This window comes from Phacochoerus africanus, chromosome 8, assembly GCF_016906955.1.
Source record: "Phacochoerus africanus isolate WHEZ1 chromosome 8, ROS_Pafr_v1, whole genome shotgun sequence".
In the NCBI taxonomy this organism is placed as follows: domain Eukaryota; kingdom Metazoa; phylum Chordata; class Mammalia; order Artiodactyla; family Suidae; genus Phacochoerus; species Phacochoerus africanus.
Genome location: NC_062551.1, coordinates 139,557,706 through 139,577,750, shown reverse-complemented (window position 1 = coordinate 139,577,750; position 20,045 = coordinate 139,557,706). Strand labels below are relative to the sequence as shown.

At 35.1% G+C, this 20,045-nt stretch overlaps 1 pseudogene; it reads left to right on the top strand.

Moving 5' to 3' along the window:
• Positions 1-11,925: 11,925 nt before the first annotated feature.
• LOC125133383 (tyrosine--tRNA ligase, mitochondrial-like) overlaps positions 11,926-20,045 on the top strand; it is a 34,125-nt pseudogene continuing 26,005 nt past the window's right edge.

The window sequence follows — 20,045 nt, the reverse complement described above, 5'->3', positions numbered from 1 at the left end:
CAGAACATAAAAAACCACAAAGAAAATATTAATGAATTTGAAAGACTACCAATAGAATATATCCAAAATTTTAAGAACAAAGAAAAATATTGAAAATAAATAAACAGTGCTTCAGTGAGCTCTAGAACATTATTAATCAGCATCATATATGTTTAATTAAAGTTCCATTGTAAGTAAAAAATTCAAGATACAGAAATAAAATAAGATATAAGGGATAGAAAAAATAAATATCAAAAAGAACATAAAAAAATAAATACTAACAATGATATAAAGAAAAAGGAACCCTCATACACTGTTGGTGGGAATGTATATTGATGCAGGCATTGTGGAAAGCAGTATAGAGGTTTCACAAAAAGTAAAATTAGAACTACCATATGACCCAGTAATTCCAGTCCTGGATATGTATCTGATAAAACAAAAACATTAATTCAAAAATATGCATGTAACTCAATGTTCACAGCAACACTATTTACAATAGCCAAGACGTGGAAGCAACCTAAATGTCTATCAACAGATGAATGTATAAAGAAGGTATGCTATGGATATACAAAGGAATACTACTCAGTCATAAAAGTGAACAAAATTTTGCCATCTGCACCAACATGGATGAACTTGAACTTGGAGGGAGTTATGCTAAGTGAAGTAAGTCAGACAGAGAAAGACAAATACTGCATGATATCATTTATATGTGGAATCTAAAAAATATAACAAACCAGCGAATATAACAAAAAAGAAACAGATTCACAGATATAGAGAACAAACTAGTGGTAACTAGTGAGGAAAGGAGGGAGGGGGAATATAGGGTGAAAGAGCAGGAAGTACAAACTATTGGATGTTAAGATTAGCTCAAGAATGTATCATACAACAGAAAGAATATAGCCAATATTTTGTAATAACTGTAAAACCTCTAAAAATTGTATACTTTTTAAATGTTAAAATCTGTAAACTCATAGATCTAAGACACTCAAAGATTTTTAAGCTGAATAAATACGAAGAAAATTATACCAGTACATATATAAATGAATATGAGTAAATTCATGGTAACATGATTTAAAATCAGAAAATAGAGACATTTTGTATGAGGAAAAAAGAATGATAGCAGAATTTCATTAGAACTATGCAAACCAGGGTACAATGGAGTGACATTTTTAAAATACTGAAATAAAAAATGTTAAATAATTTTCAGAATTGAAGTGGAAATATTTCCCCTCACACACCAGAAAAAGCATAGAAAATTAATGAGAAACATGGGAATATTATAACACATGTTATTATTATTCTTTTTTTGTCTTTTTTTGCCATTTCTTGGGCCGCTCCCATGGGATATGGAGGTTCCCAGGCGAGGGGTCGAATCAGAGCTGTAGCTGCCAGCCTACACCAGAGCCACAGCAATGTGGGATCCAAGCCGTGTCTGCGACCTATTCCACAGCTCACGGCAACACCGAATCCTCAACCCACTGAGCAAGGCCAGGGATCGAGCCCGCAACCTCATGGTTCCTAGTCGGATTCGTTAACTACTGAGCCAGGTCGGGAACTCCTATACCACATGTTAATAAAGTCCTTTAGGCAGAAAGAAAATTATAACTGAAAATTTAATAAAAAATTATAACAGAAATTTTAATCTATACAAATAAAAGGATAAGAAAAAGTAAATATATGGGTAAATATAAAATACATTTTAATTTCATTTTGAAAACCTCTTTAAATATAAATGATTTTTAAAGGAAAAATGATAGCAATATACTATATTTTTCTTTTTGGGCCTGCAGATGGAATGTGGAATTTCCCAGGCTAGAGATTGAACCAATGCCATAGCAGCAACCCAAGCTGCTGCAGTGACAATGTTGGGTTCTTAACCTGCTGTGCCACAGGGGAACTCATGTATTGTATATTTTTTAAAATATGTTTAATTAAAATGTAGAACAGCAATAACAAAAGTGCTCTGAAGGGGAAATGGAGGCTTTTGTCATAAGGGTTTTATATTCTGCATGAAGTGCTATAATATCTTTGAATATAATGAAAGTCAAGATGTATTTCTTAAATCTTAAAACAACAGCCATTTTAAAAAGAATAGATGAGATGTAGCTAGTAAGCCAATAGCAGGGATGAGAGTGAATTCTAAAGCTTACTTATCTACAGGAAGACAGTAAAAGAAGAATAAAAAAAAAGATAATTAATGGTAGAAATAGAAAACAAACAGCAAAATGGTAAATTTTATTCAATCATAAATGAAGCATTAAGTGCAGATATTCTAAACACTTAAGTAAAAGACAGAGATTTCCATATTAGATAAAAAATCGATAATGTACTGTCCACAAAAGATATCTAAAATATGAAATCATAGATATATGTATAACAAAAAGATATACTATACAAACTTTATTCAAAAGTAAACTCTGGCAGCTGTATTAATAACATAAGAAGCAGTTGTAGAGAAAGAATAATAATCAGAGGAAAACAGGTTATTGATAAAACGGTCAGTTTTTCAAGAGGATGTAATCTTAAATGTATATGCACATAAAGAACGCTTGTATATAGAAAACAAACTGATAAAACTGAGACATGATATGGAAAATCTACAATTGCACATGGATATTCCCAAACCCCTATTCAATAATGGTAGAATAAGTAGGCCAAAATATTAGTGTGGATACTGTAGACTTGTACAGCACTATCTACCAACCTGACGTAACTGATATTTATATAACATCTCATGTTACTACAGGAGAAGACATTATTTTCTTGTGTGAGTAAACCATCTCATGCATATGAATAAGATGGACCATATTCTGGAACATTAAACTAATCTTAGCTTTGGAGAGTATTTGAAATTGTACAAAATATATTTTTGACTTTCAAAAATAATAAATTATAAATAAATAACAAAGTTGTCTGGAGTGTTCCCCAAATATTTGGAAAAATACTTTTGACAACTTATGGGTCAAAGAAGAAATTATTTAAAAAGGAATAATATAGTGCTTGCCTAATGAAAATACTAAGGAAAAATATGAAAATTTGTTGATTGGTGATAAAATGGTGATTTTAGACAAATTTATAGCATTTGAACAATATTAGAAAAATGGAAAACTTTCATATCAATGATCTTAACTTCCACCTAAGGAAACCACAAAGAGAACATCAACACTAGCTCAAATTAACCACAGTGAAGGAAATAAGAAACATAAGTGTAGAAGTCAGCAAAAGAGAGCACAGAAAACAGCAGTGAAAAATCAAACACCAAAGAAAATATAAAGAAAAATGTACTTATAATTTGCAAGCCATAATTATCTGGAAACAAGAAAAGAGACACAAATTCTCTATGGCTAGATTGAAAGAGATAACATCACTACAAATATATTATAGATTTTAAGAGAATAATAAAGGGCTATAATAAGCCACTTTCTTCCAACAAACTCAGTTTTGCTGAAATTGATAAATTCTATCAACACAAATAAAACAATGTTATAGGAAAAGGAGATAGCCTGAGTGATTTTATATTAAAGATGTTAAAATCATACTTATAGGTCAATAGAAATCCAAATATCATATGATTTTACTAGTGAACTGTGATAATGAAAACAGACATTTAAGGAAAACAGCTAAAACTCTACAGTAGTAGATAGTGTAAGACAATCAATTCAATTCAAATCACTCTAATGAGGAGTTCCCGTCATGGCCCCAGTGGTTAACGAATTTGACTAGGAACCATGAGGTTGCGGGTTCGGTCCCTGCCCTTGCTCGATGGGTTGACGATCTGGCATTGCCGTGAGCTGTGGTGTAGGTTGTAGACGTGGCTCAGATCCCGCGTTGCTGTGGCTCTGGTGTAGGCTGGTGGCTGCGGCTCCGATTAGACCCCTAGCCTGGGAACCTCCATATGCTGTGGGAGCGGCCCAAGAAATAGCAAAAAAAAAAAAAAAAAAAAAAAAAGTCAAATCACTCTAATGAGCCAATATTACTCTGATATTGAAATTAAAGATATTAAAATAAAGCAACAGATCAATATCCCACATAAACATAATTTCAAAATTTAATAAAATTTCAGCAAACTGTATTCAGTAATGTCTAAAATTGATAATACAGCATGAGAGTTTTATCTTCAGAACCCAAATGGTTTAACTTTTCAAAATATTTTATTTAAAGTCACTGTGTTAAATTTTTTTAAGAAAAATTATGTGATCTCAATAGATGCAGACAAAACATGACTAAATTCCACAAAAATTCATGGCAGTAATTTTTATCAAACTAGGAATACACGGAAACATTCTCAACTTGATAAAGAACATATACAAAAAATTTGAAGGTACCATCAAGCTTAATAGAAGACTCAATGCATTCCCTTTAAGATTGGGATAAATTAAGGATGTCAACTCTCAAAATTTATTTTCAAGTTTTTACTGTAGGTCCTTACCAATAGAATAAGGCAAGAAAAGAAATGACACGTATGTATTTTAAATAAATGACTAAAACCTCATTTATTCATAGACAATATGGTCATTTCTGTAGAAAATATTAATAACTTTATGCAAGAAAAAAGTAAAAGGTGAAGTTAGCCATATTTTAGGATATAAAGTTAACTTTAAAATTGTTATAACTATATAAATATAAATTTAGAATTTTTAAAATCATCATTGCAAGTCTATTCTCCAAGTCCATGATTTCTTTTCTTTGGAAAGATTCCTTTGTGCTGTATATTAGATTCCAGATATGTGATATCATATGGTATTTGTCTTTCTCTTTCTGACTTATTTCACTCTGGATGAGAGTCTCTAGTTCCATCTATGTTGCTGCAAATGGCATTATGTCATTCTTTTTTATGGCTGAGTAGTATTCCACTGTGTATACCACATCTTCCTAATCCAATCATCTGTAGATGGACATTTGGGTTGTTTCCATGTCTTGGCTATTGTGAATAGTGCTGCAATGAACATGTGGGTGCATATGTCCTTTTCAAGGAAAGTTTTGTCCAGATAGATGCCCAAGAGTGGGATTGCTGGGAGAATAGACTTGTGGTTGCCAAGGGAGAAGGGGAGGGACTGGGAGGGACTGGGAGCTTGGGGTAAACAGATTCAGAATGTAGCCTTTGGAATGGATTAGCAATGTGATCCTGCTGTGTAGCACTGGTAAGTCTGTCTAGTCACTTATGATGGAATACCTAATGTGAGAAAAAAGAAGGTATACATGTATGTGTAACTGGGTCACCACTTTGTACAGTAGGAAAAAATATAAATAAATGATAAAAAATCATCATTGCAATAGCATCCAAAATATGAAACACTTAGGGAATTTTATTAAAATATTTGCAAGACCTATATACTAAAAATAATGAACCACAGATCAAAATAAATAATACATAAATAAATGGAGAGTTAAACCATGTTGAAAAACTCAAAATTGTCATCAGTTCTTCCCAAAGTGTTTTGTAGTTTTAACACAATTCAGTGAAATTCCCAGCACATTTTTTGTAGAAATTTAATGAATCAACATCCAAATTAAAACATTTCTTATAATAATACTAGGAAAATGAAAAGTTATAGTCTGAGAGACATATGTTTGCCAAATATATATATCCCCTAAATAATTAGTACCTATAATAAATAAATATTACAATTCAATAATATGAAGACAAGTAGTATAATTTAAGAAATAACCAACTTATTTGAACAGATGTTTTACCAAAAAAGGTAAATTTGGTGACAGATGACAATATTTGATATCATTAATCCTTAAAATAATACAAGTTTTGACCATAATATGACACTTTACATAACCATGTTAATGTATAAAATTGGAAAGACCAACGCTTTGTTAAGGTTTGCAGGATGCAAAACAGTTGGAACTCTCAGACATTCCTTATAGGAAGCAAAAATGGAAAGCACTTTGGAAGATGGTTTGGCAAGGTTATTTAAAGTTAAATATACCACTTTGTACAGCAATTCCACTCCCAGGCCAAAGACTAATGAAAACATACACTCAAACAAACATACATTTATCCAATAATATTAGGGAAATATCCATAGAAGTTTATTCATAATAGCCCAAACTAGAAATTAACCCAAATGTCCATTGCCTGGTGAATGCATGAGAAAATTGTGTTAAAAACATTTAATGAGATACTGTAAGCAATATAAAGGACTCGAGTCACTGATCTAGGCAATTAAATGGATTAATTGCCAAGGCTTTATGCTAAGTGAAAGAATCCAGTCATAGTTGATTTTTTTATGTAGAACATTAAGAACAAATATAAACCTATTGTTATAGAAAGTACATCAGTAATTCCCAAGGATGGGAGAGTGGAAGGAGGGACATGATGGCAAAAATCCTCAATACATCTGATAACTGAATATTCCATGATTGTGGCAGTGGTTATGCAACTCATATGTTTGTCAAAGGTCGTCAAATTATACATTTGAATTTGATTAATTTTATTGTATGTAAATGGTAGTTCTCTAAAGTTGACAAAATTTGATTTTGAGTAAAAGAAAAATCAATGTTTGTAGATAGAACATCCACATAGGAAAACTTCTAATAAATTAAGAAATATCTTCTTAAAATGTTATTTATTCTACCCAAGATGGTCCAGAGCTTGTTTTGTTGCTATTGCTAACATATCCTGCCAAGGGTCAGCAAACTTATTCTTTTTTTTCTTTTTTTTTGTCTTTTTGCCATTTCTTGGGCCACTCCCGCGGCACATGGAGGTTCCCAGCCTAGGGGTCCAGTCGGAGGTGTAGCCGCTGGCCTACGCCACAGCAACGTGTGATCTGAGCAGAGTCTGCAACCTACACCACAGCTCAGGCAGCTCTGGATCCTCAACACACTGAGCGAGGCCAGGGATCGAACCCGCAACTTCATGGTTCCTAGTTGGATTCATTAACCACTGAACCACGACGGGAACTCCAGCAAACTTATTCTTTAATAGCTAGATAGTATATATTTTAGACTTGTATTTTATAAGACCCTTGCAGCAGGTATTCAGCTTCACTCTTGTGACACAAAATAGCCATAGAAAATACATAAGCAAATGAGTATAGATATGTTCCAATAAAACTACAGAAAAACAGGTGGTGATCTGAATCCTTAGCTGTAATCTAAACCAACCCCTGTCTAGCCTTTCAGTAACTGAGCATGACCTCAGTTAAATATCAATTTAACATTTGATAATGGTCTGTTTTTTCACCATACCATTTTTTTCTAAATATACATATATTTATATGTGACTATATATATATAATTAGAAACTTTTCAGATATATATAATTCCTATACAATTCTGCTGTACCAGTGTTGTAAAGAAAGTATTTGGACAATTCTCCCTTTGAAATGTACAGGTTCTTACTACACAAAGTCCTTTGTTCCCACAGGGATTACATTCTGAAAGGCACCATTGTTGAAAGAGTTTTCATCCAATATTATCAGATATTTATTTTGTTGCTAAGATCTGGACTGGGTCTTTTTTTAATTAAGGGGTGACAGCAGTGAAGATGGTTTAAGTTTTCAAATGTTAGAATATTAATTTTTTGATATGGTTAACAGTTTTAAAAAGAGACAAGATCTAAATAATTATAAACACATAGAATAACAATGTTTAATAATTTAGACCAAGAGCAAACTATTATAGAAAAAGGATCTCTCTGGAAAGACATGAAGCTGTGTCACATATTTTTCTATTTCTGTGCTCCTACAGCAGTTACTAACATTACTACTCCTGCACTTAACATACTGATTGAATTTATGTTTTTGTATGTGTATCATCCATTATATTCTATGTGTTCCTTCATATGAAGGCTCAAGTATTACCAGCCATATGTTACCCACATCAAGCATATTGTTTTTGTCACATAGAGGGCACATGATAAATATTGGTCCAATTATTTTTTGATTAATTTTAGCTAGTGTTAATTTAACATTTACTGAGTTTCTGATCCTATATTAAGTGTTTTGCATGTGTTATCATTTTTTTCTTGGGAAAATCATATGGGACATGCTCTATTGACACCCTATTTTAAGGATGAGTAGTGTAAACCATAGAGGGGCTCAATTTATCCTCAAATTTACCTAGCTAATGAGTGGAAGGAGAAAGATTTGCATATATATCCCACTCTTTACAACCCTATACTAAATGAATGAACTGAGACATATTCACAAATCAAAACCAGTTGTTGGGGTTTAGAGGGCAATTTGGGAATTGATGTGGATTTTTCATATTTTTTCTTTGCTGTGGATTGGGGGAAAGCTCATTTTTTCCTTTGGATAACTCTTTCTTTAGTCAAATACTTTTGTTTGACCAGTACTTTGAGGCACTGATGATTTGACACTTAGAATGGTTCTAGTTTTAGATACAATGGAAGTCTTATTCATTTACAATTTGGTCATATGTACATTTATTAATTACCTACCAGGTTCTAGACACTTTTTCAGCAATGGGGTTATTAACAGTGAACAAAAATACAATGTGCTTCTTTTATAGAACATTTATTTTAGTGAAGGAGACATACAATAAATATGTGGATTAATAATGTGTGTGACTAATTCCCACATATTTTAAAGATCTTACTTGGCAGTCAGTTCCTCTGTGAGGATATGCCTGACCACTCTAAAATATCAACCCTCAGTCCCTATTTTATATTCCATCTGTATGCATATTTCCTGTCACTAATTCTATCTAATGTTGCTAGGAGATTGAGGGATCTGGGGCTGAGCAAGAAAATATATGATCACAAGAGTCATTAACACAAACAAGCTTTATTTGGGCTGCTTTTAGAGAGTCGCAGAGGGGGTCAGCCACTCACAACAGGAATCAATCCAGAGTTTATAGAGCAGGAGTCATCACTCAGAGGAGGAAGAGGGCAAACGAATTCCTGAAAGAGAGGAGGATTGGGAAGAGGGCTTATGTGTCTAGGTGCTGTTGCTCAGCCCAATAGGAGGGGAATGTTTGGGTCAGAGCATTCCAAAGGACAATAGCAGCTTGGGGCTTTATAACTGTAGATAGAGCCTATCTTATCAATAGGTTACAACTGTTGGATAATGTTTTGCAGGTGTTCAAAGCAGGTGTCTCTAAATGAGTAAATTTGCTCATTTGGGCTTTTAAAATCCTTCACGGTTGGCGGGAATGTAAATTGGTACAACCACTATGAAAAACAGTATGGAGGTACCTCAGAAAACTAAATAAAGAACTACCAAATGATACAGCAATCAACTCTTGGGCATATATTCGGACCGAACTTTCCTTGAAAAAGACATGTGCACCCATATGTTCATTGCAGCACTATTCCATTCACAGTAGCCAGGACATGGAAACAACCTAAATGTACATCAACAGATGAATGGATTAAGAAGATGTGGTACATATATACAATGGCATGCTATTCACCAATAAAAAGATAAACTAATGCCATTTGCAGTAACATGGATGGAACTAGAGATTCTCATACCTAGTGAAGTAAGCCAAAAAGAAAAAGACAAATACCATATGATATCACATATTTGTGGAATCTAAAATGTGGCACAGATGGTCCTATCTACAAAACAGAAACTGATCATGGCCAAGGAGAGCAGACTTGTGGTTCCCAGGGGGAAATGGGGAGGGAGTGGGATAGATAGTCAGTTTAGGGTTTAGGGATGCAACTGATGTATTTGGAATGGATGGGCAATGGGGCCCCACTATACAGCATGGGCAATTGCATGTGATTGGGTCACTTTGCTGTACAACATAAATTGAAGAAACATTGTAAATAAACTATGATTTAAAAAAGGAAAAAAATGTATATACTATACATAAAAAAAAAAAAAGATGTGTAAAAATTTGAGTTTAGGGCCAGGAGGCTTGTGAGAAAGTAGGACTCGGCCTGAAGTAAAGGAACTAAAAACCTGACAGCCAATACACAGAGGTCATCTTTGGCTTATTCATTTAATAAATATATGTATTTTTAATTTATTTATCTCTATTGTCTAACAGGCTGACTAGAATGCAAGCCAAGCAACGGTGGAAATTTTTAATTTTTTATTTCTTTATTTTTTTGCCTTTTAGGGCCACACATGCTGATTATGGAAGTTCCCAGGCTATGGGTCAAATTGGAGCTACCTACAGCTGCAGGCCTAAACCCCAGCCATAGCAACACCAGATCCAAGCTGCATCTGTGACCTACACCACAGTTTGCAGCTACGCCTGATCCTTAACTCACTGAGTGGGGTCAGGGATTAAACACACATCCTCATGGATACTAGTCTGGTTAGTTTCCACTGAGCCACAATGGGGACTCAGTCAAGGACTTTTGTTTGCTTGTTCACTTCTCAATCTTCAGGCCCTAGCATTTGCTTAATACAGAATAACTGCTTAATAAATATTTAATGAATTAATTACTTAGTTTATGAATGTGAAACATAACTCTTCCCTTTACATCCTAAAAGTAGGTAGTGAGATGGATAATCAAAAGAGGTCATTAAAGTGGAGTTTCATGAAAAATTATGGAGGAGGTCTAAGATGGGCAGAATAGCAGAATGTAAGGCTCATATACTCCCACAAATACATTAAAAATACTATATGTGGACTATTTGCACAGAAACTTTGCAAAAAACTGACTTAAAACTTCAATGTTATGATATAATAAGAAAATTATTACAAAACCAGATATAAGACAGAAGAACAAGAGAAAAAGAAATGAAGGGAAATGGGATAGGACATGCTATCACAGGAAAGAGGAATAGCTCCTGTACACCAGGAAGTTACCCCACCAGCAACAAGACCAGGCAAAAATGGAGAAGGAACTCTAGACAAATGGTTTGAAGCAGTTAAGAAGGAGACAGTCCTCCACAAATCATCAGTGCTGCAGGCAATGGGCAGCTGTGGGCAGGTGCCAGCAGGTGTTCAAAACTAAAACTTTGGCCTTAGAGATCAGGCCCAAAAAGGGAGCTGGGGCTGGATACATGGGGGAAAAAAACTGGGTTGGTCATGCGGAAACAGACTGGAGGGACTAGAGTAAAGGATGACCACAATGGAGAGCATCTAAGCAGAGGAAATCCAGTCGGGCTAGAGATTAGACACCATTGTTTGGGGGTGATGAAAGGGGCAGGATCCACCACTACAGCCTTGTTACCTACCCTTGCTTTCTAAAGCTGCTGGACACTGACTGCCTCTGCTCTGGAACCACTTTATCCATAGTCACTGTCTAGCAACAGCTGGAAAGCATACCTGCCCTTAGGGTACAGACTTCTTGGAGCAGGTGGAGTAACCACCTGGGGGGAATTATACAAGTTCCCAGTTCCAGCCAGCAAGAGACCCTGTGGTAGTGGAGCCAAATCTGCTCCAGAAGAACTGCCAGCAGTGGCAGTGCTCAGCCTGGGAAAGGTCAGGGAAAACATAGGTGCTTTGGCTCCACCCAGAGAATCTGCATATATTCTGACTAGCAGGGCAGTGGCAGAAAAGCTGCTGATGGCAGCACCCACTTCCTGCAAAACCAATGACCAGCTTGCGCAGGGAAAACACAGAAGTCTCAGCTCTGCCCAGAGAGGCAGCACCCATTCCCACAAGAGTGTTGCCAGAGCCCACTCTCTACTGATCAGGGAAAATATAGGTACCCTGACTCCACCCAGAGACTCTACAGAGGATTTCACCAGCAAAGCAATGCCAGCAAAACTGCTGGTGGCAATGCTCACTTCCTGCAAAAGCAGTGATCTGCTTGAGCAGAGAAAGAACAGGCAAACGCAAGTGTCTCCACTCCATCCAGAGTATCTTCAGAGGCTTCTGCCAGCACAGTAGCACCCATTCCCATGAGAGGGCTGATGGTGCCTGCTCCCTGTGGATCAGGGAAAATACAGGCACCTTGGTTCCACCCAGAGAATCTGCAGAAGCTCAAGCCAGCAAAGCAGCACCAGAAAAGCTCCAGGCAGCAGTGTCCTTTCCCACTAGAGGGCTGCAGGTGCCTGTTCTCTGATGGAGCTGTGGGCAGCCCAACCAGCAAAAAGCACAAGATACAGGGCCCCTGCCAGTGGCCCTGTGAAGGCTCACATCAGTGGCACTCTTTCCACACCAGGTAGCCAGGTGAGGCCCATTACCCCACATTCCAATCTTCAGGGCTACAGAGAGCACTCCTACCAGGCGCAAGGCAGGGGGAGAGACCCCAGAGAAACACATACTTCAGCTAAAGGGAGAGCCCGTGAGAAACAACTAGGTAGAAGCCCCCACCCCTGAAGCTTTAGAGAGAGATCTCTAGAGTGGCCAAGCAAAGAGAGTGACGGCAGAACAGCAACACCTTCTCCTGTATCTACATAGAACAATCCCTAGAACCTATCCACAAAGAGGTACACATGAACCACCACCACCCCTGAGAACTCCAGGACCAGGCACTGGCTTCAACATCTACATACCAGCAGTCAAGGGGATGATAAACAGAAAGGAATACACTATGAGACAACAAGCAGCTTTCAGACAAAGGAACAGACAAAAAAAAAAAAAAACCCACAAAAACCACTAAATGATGAGGATATAGGCAAATTACCAGAAAAAGAATTCAGAATGATGATGGTAAAGATGATCCAAGATCTTGGAAAAAGAATGGAGACAGAGTCCGAGAACTTAAAAGAAATGTTTAACAAAGAGCTAGAGGATTTGAAGAGCAAAATGAATGGTGCAATAACTGAAATTAAAAATAATCTAGAAGGAACCAACAGCAGGTTAATGGAGGCAGAAGAACAAATAAGTGAGGTGGAAGACAGAGTGGCGGAAATCACTGCTACAGAAAAGAAGTAAAAAGAAAAAAAAAACTGAGGAGCACCTAAGAGACATCTAGAACAACACTAAACTTACCAACATTCAAATCATAGGGGTTCCAGAAGGAGAAGAGAGAGAAAAAGGGCCAGAGAAAATATTTGAAGAAATTATAACCCAAAATTTCCTGAATATGGGTAAGGAAACCCTCACTCCAGTCAAAGAAGCAGAGAATTCCATACAAAATAAGCCCCAGAAGAACTACAGCAAGACACATACTAGTCAAACTGACAAAAATTAAGTTTAAAAAAGAATATTAAGAGCCACAAGGGAGAACATAACACATGTAAGGGGATTCCCATAAGGATAACAGCTGGTCTCTCACCATATACTCTACGAGCCTGAAGGGAATGGCAAAATATATTTGAGGTGATGAAAAGAGGAAGCTTGAACCAAGAATACTCTACACAGCAAAACTCTTATTCAGATTTGATTTAGAGATCAAAAGCTTCACAGACAAGAAAAAGCTAAGAGAATTCAGAACCTCCAAAACAGTGCTGCATCAACTACTAAAGGAAATTCTCTAAGCAGAAAAGGAAAAGCCACAATTAGGAACAAAAATATTAAAAATGAAGAAACTCACTGGAAGGCAAAGATAATTTAAAAGTAGGAAATCACACATTGACAAATATGATATCTATATTAGCAAGCATGAGAAGAGGAAAGGACAAATACAAAACCTTGAAAATGCAATTGAAATTAAGGAGACCAGCAAGACAAAACAATTCTGCACACATAAAAATGGACATATCAAAATATAAGGGGAACCACTAGTCAAATAACTATAATGGTCACACACATAAAAAAGAAAAAACAAGCTGAACATAACACCATACATGGTTAGCAAATCACAAGAAAGGACAACAAATAGAGGAAGGGAAGAAAAAAGACCTAAAATAGCAATCCAAAAAAATTTTTAAGTTAATGATAAATACATACATATCCATAATTACATTGAATGTAAACAGATTAAATGCTCCAACTAAAAGAAAAAGACTAGATAAATGGATTCAAAAGTGAGACCCATATATATGTTGTCTATAGGAGACTCACTTCAGATCTAGGGACACATACAGACTTGAGGGGATGGAATAAAATATTACATGCAAATGGAAATTATAGAAAAGAAAGAATAGTAATACTCATATCAGACAAAATAGATTTTTGAATAAAAAAGGTCACAAGAGACAAGGACATTACATAATAATCAAAGTATCAATACAAGAAGAAATAATTTTAATTATATATGCACCCAACATAGGAGCAGAACAATATATAAGGCAACTACTAACAACCATAAAAGGGGAAATTGACAGTAACACAATAATAGGGGGGACTTTAACACCCCATTTTTAGCAATGGGCAGATCATCCTGACAGAAAATCAGCAAGAAAACACAGGCTTTAAATGATACACTAGACCAAATAGACTTCACTGATATCTACAGAACTTTCACCTAAAGTAGCAGAATATACATTCTTCTCAAGTGCACATGGAACATTCTCCAGGATAGATCATGTCTTGGGCCACAGATTGAGGCCTGATAAATTTTTAAAAATTGAAATCATTTCATAATTTTCTTTGATCACAATGCTAAAAGACTAGAAATAAACTGCAAAAAAAAGCAGCAAAAAACACAAACTCTTGGAAGCTAAACAATAGGCTACCACAAAAACCAATGGCTCATTGAAGAAATCAGAGAGGAAATTAAAAGGTACATAGAGACAAATGACAATGAAGATACAACAATCCAAAATCTATGGGACACAGAAAAAGCAGTTTTCAGAGGGAAGTTTATAGCAATACATCTTATCTCAGGAAAGAAGAAAAAATGCAAATAAACAATCGAACCTTACACCTTAAACAACTAGAGAAGGAAGAAATTTAGTAGAAAGAAAAAAAATCATAAATATTAGATCAGAAATTAACAACATAGAGACAAATAAAGTAATTGAGAATATCAATGAAACCAAAAATTGTTTCTTTTAAAATACCAACAAAATTCATAAACCTTTAGCCAGACTCATCAAGAAAATAAGGGAGAAGATTCGAATCAATAAAATTAGAAATGAAAAAGAAGTTACAAATGACAACAAAGAAATACAAAGAATCATGAGAGACTACTCTGAGCAACTGTATGCCAATAAAATAGACAACCTAGAAGAAATGGACAGATTCTTACAAAGATACAACACACCAAGACTGAACCAGAAGAAACAGAAAATAAGGATAACCAATCACAAGTACTGAAATTGAAAATGTGATTTAAAAACTTCCAAAAAACAAAAGTCCAAGACCTAATGGCTTCACAGCATTCAGAGAAGAGTTAACACCTCTTCTGAAACTTTTCCAGAAATTTTCAGAGGAAGGAACACTCCCAAGATCATTCTATGTTGTCACCATTATACCCTGATATCAAAACCAGACAAAGATACCACAAAAAAAGAAACTTACAGGCCAATATCACTGATGAACATAGATGAAATTCTCAACAAAATACTAGCAAACTGAATACAAATATACATTAAAAAGATCATATACCATGATCAAGTAGGATTTATCCCAGGGATGAAAAAAATTCTCCCACATCCACAAATCTATCAATGTGATCACCACATCAACAAACTGAAAAATAAAAACCATATGCTCATCTCAATAGAGGCAGAAAAGCTTTTGACAAAATTCAACATCCATTCCTGATAAAAACTGTCCAGAGAGCGGGCATAGAGGGAAACTACCTTAATATAATAAAAGCCATTTATGACAAACCTACAGGTAACATCATTCTCAATGGTGAAAAACTGAAAGCATTCCACTAAGATCAAGAACAAGACAAGGATGTCCTTTTTCACCAAAGTTATTCAACATAGTTTTGGAAGTCCTAGTCATGTAAATCAGAGAATAAAAAGAAATAAAAGGAATCCAAATTGAGAAAGAAGTAAAACTATCACTGTTTGCAGATGGCATGATTCTATACCTGGAAAATCCTAAAGACACTACCAGAAAACTACTAGAGCTCATCGATGAATTTGATAAGGTCACAGGATACAAAATAAATACAGAGAAATTGACAGCATTTATTTATACTAACAATGAAAGATCAGAGAAAGAAATTAGGGAAACAATCTCATTAACCATAGCATCAAAAAGAATAAAATACTTAGGAATAAATCTACCTAAAGAGTCAAAAGACCTGTGCTCTGAAAACCATAAAACACTGATGAAAGAAATCAAAGAAGACACAAATATATGGAAAAATATATCATGCTCTTGGATTGGAAGAATCAATATAGTCAAAATGACAATACCTACTTAAGGCAATCTACAGATTTAATGCAATCCCTATCAAATTACCAATGACATTCTTTACAGAACTGGTACAAAATATTTTAAAATTTGTATGGAAACACAAAAGACCTCAAATAGCCAAAGCAATGTTGAAAAGAAAAAACAGAACTGGAGGAATTAGCCTCCAAGACTTTAGATTCTACTACAAAGCTACAGTCATCAAGATGGTATGGTACTGGCACAAACACAGAAATATAAATCAATGGAACAGGATAGAAAACCCAGAAATAAACCCAAACATCTGTGGTCAGCTAATCTATGATAAAGGATGCAAGAACATATAGTGGAGGAAAGATAATCTTTTCAATAAGTGGTGCTGGGAAAACTGGACAACTGCAAGTGAGAGAATTAAATTAGATCATTTTCATTTCTTATGTCTAATTTCTAATTTCTTGTGTTAATACATGTAACACCATACAAAAAAAATTACCTTAAAATGGATTAAGGACCAAAATGTAAGGCCAGACACTATAAATTTTCTAGAGTAAAACATAGGCAGAACACTCTTTTATAGAAATTACAGCAATATCTTATGTGATCCACCACTAAGAATAAAGACAATAAAGACACACATAAGCCAATGGGACCTAATTAAACTCAAAGCTTCTGCACAGCAAAGAAAACCATTAAAAAAAAAAACACAAAAAGACAATCCACAGAATGGGAGAAAATTTTTTGTAAATGACTCAACAGACAAAGGTTTAATCTCCAAAATATATAAACTCATAAAACTCAACAACAAAAAAACCAAACAACCCATTAGAAAAATGGTCAAAAGATCTAAATAGACATTTCACCAAAGAATACATGCAGATGGCCAGCAGGCACATGAAAAAATGCTCAACATCATTAACTATTAGAGAAATGCAAATTAAAACTACAATGAGGTACCAACTCACACTAGCTAGAGTGGCCATCAATAACAAGTCTACAAATAACAAATGCTGGAGAGGGCATAGAAAAAAAGAGAACTTTTCTGCACTGTTCATGGGGAAGCAAATTGATACAACCACTATGAACACAGTATGGAAATGCCTCAGAAAACTAAATATGGAACTACCATATGACCCAGCGATCCCACTCCTGGGTATATATCCAGAGAAAAATTTAGCTGAAAAAGATACATGCACCGTATGTTCATTGCAGCTCTATTCACAATAGCCAAGACATAGAAACAAGCTAAATGCCAGTTGACAGATGAATGCATTAGGAAGATGTGGTACATATACACAATTGAATGCTACTCAGCCATAAAAAAAGGGGGCAAAATAATGCCATTTGCAGAAACATGGATGGAACTACACTCTCATACTGAGTGAAATAAGCCAGAAAGAGAAAGAGAGACACCATATGCTATCACTTATATGTAGAGTCTAAAATATGGCAAAAACAATCTATCCGTAAAACAGAAAAATCATGGACATGTAGGACAGACTGATGATTGCCACAGGGAAAGCGGGAGGCAGTGGGATGTATTGGGAGTCTAGGGTTAGTAGATGAAAACTCTGGCATTTGGAGTGGATAGGCAATAAGATTCTGCTGTATAGCACAGGGAACTATATATCTAATCACCTGTGATGGAACACGATGGAGGATAATGTGAGAAAAAGAATGTATATGTATTTATGACTGGGTCACTTTACTGTACAGCAGAAGTTGACAGAACATTGTAAATAAATCATAAAAATTTAAATAAATAAAATAAAAAATAAAAATTATGGATATTTGAAATATAGTGTTAAATCAAAACTTACAAAATATACATGTGTTTGTCAGATTTTAAGGTGGGAATAAGACTTTTCTTTGAGGATTCTAACTACAGTTTCACATTGTGCTTGTAGTATAAACAACATTAATATGGTCTTAATTATAATTTTAAGCTTGGGATATTTTAAGTTCAGATAAGAACTCAAAAATATTTGTGAGGAAACATGAGTGCAGATCACCTAGATTCTTTACATTTTTCTCATTCTTTGACAATTATCTTGCATATAATGAGACAAATATTTTGTTGGTTTGGTGGGACTTTATTGGTTTTTGGCCACAGTGTGTAGAAGGTCCTGGGCCAGGGATCAAACACAAGCCATAGCAGTGACAATGATAGATTCTTAACCACTAGGCCACAAGGGAACTCCAGAGACAAACATGTTTTGAAGTCATTTGTCTTTAAATTTTCAAAAGATTTCCTTGATTTTTCATGAAAGGGATTTCTTTAATACTTTATTGTATATTTAAAGGCTGATATTACAATAACAAACATGTCCAGCACAAACATGTTTGGTAACAAACCCATTTGTTATTTTTAAAGAGATAATTTGTGAGCATAGAAGTGTGTCCAAACATTACCCTGTGTTCTTGAACTCCTACATTATTTCTACTGCTTGCCATGGAGGAAGGGGAAACTCTTATTGGACTTGCTCTGCTGCTATAACAAGTAGAAAGCTGGGCAAATTATGTAGAACAAGTGTTTCAGAAATTGGACAACAGGTAGTACAAGACTCTGATCCTCAGAGAAAGAAAACAAGAGAGGCAACCCATATGAGCTCTCTGGCTTTCTGTCTGTAGTCAGGATATCACAGGAGGGCATGCCCAACCTACCAAGTTGAGGAAAAAGAGGTTAGAATGTGGAGAGACTGAAGTGGCTAAAATTTTTGGAACACAGAGTAAGAGATGAAAGAGCTATCTAGGAAAAGATCACCATAAAGTGGCATATGCATATGCTTAAGCATTTGGGTTAATATTAAACTACATGTTTCTACAACAGGACACCATCTCGTTTGTCAAAGAACAGCTATGGAGGAATGAAAAATTACTGTGGAGCTGAGAGGTGAAAATCCTGAGAGTTCCCGCATTTAAGTTCCAGCCAGTCAGATTTGGGTTCTCACTGAAATTGTGACACATTTGGTAGGGACCTCAGCGTATTGAACTTTTCAGTTGGAGACAACTTTGCCCTTATATGGCTGTCTAGATATAATTTTGATAGTCACAACTTAGGAGGGTTGCTATTGGCATCTAGGGGAGAAAGGACAGAGACACTGGTAAATGTCCTACAGGGCACAGAACAATTTGCAACAAAAAATTGTAACAGCGAAATATATAGTAACTAAATAAACCACCTTAAATATAGCCACTTTTTAAAAAGAAATGTTTGAAGGTGAACAATCATGTGAGCTCCATTTTTCTATTGCTAATTACAGTATATCTTCAGAGAAAAAAAAATTGGATATCTTTGTATGTAAGTGTGAGTAAGAGGCAAGTCATATTAGCACAGCTTTAGATTGTCCATGATTTAATTTTATCATCAATAATACATCATCAGCACCCATTTCACATGCTTAAAACTTATCAACCATAGTGCTGTGTTTAAAGCAGAGAATGTTTGTCAGAGATAGATAGTATAGGAGGCCAATGTATCACTGTCAATAACACTGAATCTCTACACAAACCACAAAATTAAATACCTTGGAATAACTTTACAAAGTGCTATGTCTGCACAGGCATCAATTGAACTTAGAATGAGGAATCCCAGAGGGAGTTCATTTACATATCATTTATATTACCAGTCTTGTCAATTAGCTCAAGTATAAGCCAACTCAGTAGACACATATGAGGCCAACCTAAAGGAAAATATGTCAGTTTATTTTATCTTCCATAACAGGAGGCTCACATACACTGTTGGGTAGAAATGAAAAAGCAGAAAGTCAAACATAAGCTGGATATTTTGAATGTCTTAATATTAATATTAAGGTTAATACTATATACAGGTATGTACATAAGTATAAACATAAATGAAAGTCTATAAATAGAGAGATGGATAGATATGCTTAGATATCTATAGTATATGTTTGCTTTCCTTCAAACCTAAATGAAGCCTGCTGGGAAGCACAAATATTTTTTATTGCAAATTCACTTATTTATATTTTTAAGTATTATCTAAG